Source organism: Montipora capricornis, chromosome 12, assembly GCF_036669925.1.
Source record: "Montipora capricornis isolate CH-2021 chromosome 12, ASM3666992v2, whole genome shotgun sequence".
NCBI lineage: Eukaryota > Metazoa > Cnidaria > Anthozoa > Scleractinia > Acroporidae > Montipora > Montipora capricornis.
Window position 1 is genome coordinate 35,185,569 of NC_090894.1, and position 4,279 is coordinate 35,189,847.

Genomic DNA, 4,279 nt, shown 5'->3' on the forward strand with positions numbered 1-4,279 from the left:
TATTGTTTATGATAAACTTCAAAATGTTGCGTCCAATGTAATTAATGAACATGTGTAGCTGCGAACATGAATAAGCACGAGAGCAGGAGCAGTTTTCCATTATTTCATCCAGGGCAGAATTAAGTAAAAAAAAGCAGCAGAAACTTTTACCCCGTGCATTTGCGACCTCACGATTAACGTCGCATCGGCGTCTCAGAAACAACACAATGTTGTAAGGCCAGAAACCTAAAACAAATTTCGATCCACAGCGCCGTTTACTTGATCGACGGAATTGGCACTGCATAGCGAGAAGAATAAATTGTACTACAAATTTCACAGCTAAAGGATATAACACACACTGACGTAAGATATCTAAATGTTCATGCCCTGCCACTGATCTCATTGGCATAACAGAGTTAGTATATGTGATGTTAATTTCACGTTGAAGCTGCGACTCGGAGCGGAACAGCTCGTTTACAGCTCGGAGCAGCCATTTGAACTGTTCACCTAATTAAATAGTTTTTGTGTTTCAGGACTTGTCTGCGATTTTGTCACGGCTTGACAAAATTGAGGGGAAACTGGACACCCTATTACATCGCCGCAGCTTCAAACCTCTCCCAGTCACACCACCAATCAGCAGGAATGGAAGTCCTGTCCCTGTTGTAGTTAAGGAGGTGAGTAGAGATTGAGAACTCTTGATGAGCATGTTTTGGGGGCCTATAGTAAAGCCATTCAGAGTCAGCATTCATGATCTAGAACAGTGCCCACTGCATATTGCTATTCACTGTGAATGACCTTGTTTTCTTGCCAGTCTAAACAATTCCTTGGTTGACCCTTTTTTTCTGTTTTTTTACAATGTATTTCCTGGATACGATATTGGAGGGACATAAGAAGGGCAGTTAATCAAAAATGCAATGACCTAAGAGTAAAGAGTAACATTGACAGAATTGCTTTTTTTTTTTCTAGGCAATATTTTACAGAAGGTGAAGTTTCATTAGCACGACATTTATTTCACATCTACTATGCTCTTTCTTTTCAGAATTTGACCAAAGACCAAATCATTTTATACTTGATGATGTTGTGAATTCTGGAAAATGTTCTTCTACTTGCTTTTCTAGGGTAATTACAGAAAAGAATATTGTTCAAGCCCCCTGAACTTGTGATGCAAAATGCTTACATTTAACTGCCAAAAAGTTTATAAAGTAAATAGTATTATCATTTAAGCATCAGTTTTTCTTTTAATTGTCCATCGATATATCAGTCACTTTAACAGTGAGAGATTAAGGTCCAGGAGAGTATTGACATTAAGTGCAGTTTGGTTACAGTTAGTATACTGTAGAGGATTCTCGCAGGAGCATTCTCTTTTGTGTTTTTTGCGTACTTATTTGCACTAACGTCAGGTCAAGCTTTAAAGATCCTAAAATTAAGAATAAATTGGAGAGAAAATAAAATCTATGGGTTTTAAGGAAGTGAATCCTAAAGCCTGTGAGACAAAAGTGGTAACAACCCAATGAGGAAATGTACAAGCTATGATAAAATGCATGAGTTATTTCATGATGATGACACAGTTACACCTGCTGCTCTTTGCAGCAACAGGAAAGGTACTAAGAAAACAGTAAATAGAGAAGATGATGTCGACAGTATTGTGTCAGTAGTTTCAATTTCAACTAATGAAATTGAGTCAGTCAGCTCTGATGTGGAGGAAGACTTATTGAAAGAAAATTGAAGAAATGCACAATGAAAAGATGGCATCTATGGGAAGGTTTCTCCAAGTACTTGAGAAATCCCTTGATAAAAACTGAAGTCTTGTTGCTTTTTTGAGATGTTGCATTGTTTTTACAGAGATGTCAAGGTGATTAGCTTGGTACAGTTCAAATTCATTCTACCTCTAGGGCCTATTCCTAACCAAAAATTACAATGTGTTAATGTGGACTACTTAACTTCCACACCCAACAGAAAAGGATGGTAGGCTTTCCACTGGGAGGAAGTGAAGAAATAGGGGTGGAAATTCACGAAAAACAAGGCGTTGCGTTGAAATATTGTGGTATTTGCATAGCACCTGTTATCCTATTTATAAGTTAAGTAGTGTTCAACCTTTAAAGCAAAGACTTCAAACAGTATTAAGGTTAGAAATTTCATTAAAGTGAAGGGCTAATTACATGAGGTGAGCCGGATAGGTTTCCCAAAATCTACGCACATTTCAAGGAAAACTCACCAAAATTCATAACCATTATTTGGTAACCCAGCCAGTCTGGCCTATGGAATCGACCAAGTTGAGAGAGGTGTATATTGTATATATAGTGTGTATTGTATAGAGCAATTATTACTGTTGAAGTTCAGGTTGTTATGTTAACTTTATCTGTGCTTATAACGTTGACAAGCAATGATCTGTTGAATAAACTTGAATAGTTCACTGCACAATAGAAGAGGACGTGAGGAAAGAATTTCATGGAAGGTTTCTCATAATTTGATTTCTTTGAACATCGCCTTCTGCCTCTGGGGGGGATTCGTCATCTTCATCATGACCATCACCATCATCAACTAAGAATTCATCAATGTCATCCTTGTCAATTAAACATATGTTGTGTTAAACACACGAGGCAACAACAATTTTGGGAGCATCTTCTATACGATTAATTCCCATCCCAGTTTTCAATTTCCGGAACCTTCCCTTGAAAACAGCCAAAGATCTTTCAACCACCATCATTGTGGAGACGTGCACAAAATTGTAACGTTTCTGTCGCCTGGTTAGGCGACCGTTGTCCTTAAAGGGTGTCAGTATCCAAGATTTTAGAGGATAAGTGGCATCACCAATGAGGAGGGAATTACCAGGGAACAACTGTGTAGGGTCTGTCTCTGCGTCAAGGAAGATGGGTATGTTTTCAAAACACCGTAGCGTCATGAACTGACCCTGGATATCCACAAAAGGCGTCCATGAATCGCATACTCGAATCGCAAATGACTTGAATTTAAATGAAATGAAAGCCTTTCCTGTTTATGTACTACTCAGGATTTTTGACAGGTATATGGCAGTCATTGATCGCTCCCATCATTCCAAGAAAACCTCCCATTTCCTCAAATTTGTCGTTTTCCTCTCTCGCCGTTTTCCCAGAAGGAAAATCGATAAATCGCTGGGCCAAATGAACAGAATTCGCTTTAGAAACTCGCCTGTAAACTCGATGAGCACTTGACCTTGTCACGCGAAATCTATCTGCCACAGATCAAAAGCTTTAGTGGTTTCCCAAGACCCATAAAGTTAAAATTATTTGCTTTCCAAGTGGGATAGGGACTCTCCCACCTTGTTTGGGCTGATGCAGTAAGGCAGGTACCACAGCTAGCAATCCTTCCACTGAGAACTCAACTGTTCTTTTTGACATCCGAAAGTGACTGTGGAAAGTCTGCAAGCTGTACTGTGGCATTGTACACTGTACCTAATTTTCAATTCTCACTTTCTTCTTCCCCTGATTCTGTGCATAACAAAGCACATCATTTGTTTTGATGCCGCCACATTGAAAACACATGTATGTGAGGTTGCCATGATTAAAATCCTTTTTTTGGATTTTGGGTTTCATTTGGTCGCAAAATCCAGTGAGTCTCGGGTCAAAAATCCACTTTTGGATACTCTGAAAGGAACGCACCCTAAAACTGCATGTGTATATGTACATTGAAATGTCAATAATGTAATAGAATATAATAACAAAATTATTTAACTTTTCAGGGTTGCAAGGCACGTGACCTGTTATCTGAGAACAGCTGTGTGTCCTACTCCAGCCACATTGCAGTTGACAATTTCCTCAAGGGAATTCTTGAGAAAAATCTATCAAGTATCAAGATCATATTAAACTTTGCCTATTGTTGTGGTTGACTTTTTAGAAGACAATAGGGCTTTTGTTTAGGGACTCTTCTATTGTGAGCCAGAATTAGTGTTTGACCTTAAAACGGAGACAATCAGCAAATTGTCGGCATTCACATTTTCTCACCTTATGGGAGTCTGGTGGGGGAAAATGTTAAGTGGGACACTAAACGACAGGGGGTGGGTGAATCGCTGCGTTGTCTCACGCTCACGCAGTAATTTGAATAGTTAATCACCGTGAGGACATCAAAAACATAAAACAACTCATTCAAACACAATCCGGCTCTCGCCTGATGAGTTGTTGTTCCTCCATAACGATAGACGTGCATGAGTCATCAGAAGCAATCTCTTCAAGACAGGAATTAAAGAGCACCAGATGAAGGCGCGCATGGATGGGCGGTGCTCGATTTCATTCCTCAAATCCTGACCTTCGGTTTTTATAGCTGA

General features: G+C 39.2%; 1 pseudogene; it reads right to left on the reverse strand.

Moving 5' to 3' along the window:
• Positions 1–2,425: 2,425 nt before the first annotated feature.
• LOC138025722 (putative nuclease HARBI1) lies at positions 2,426–3,398 on the reverse strand (annotated as a pseudogene).
• Positions 3,399–4,279: the final 881 nt, after the last annotated feature.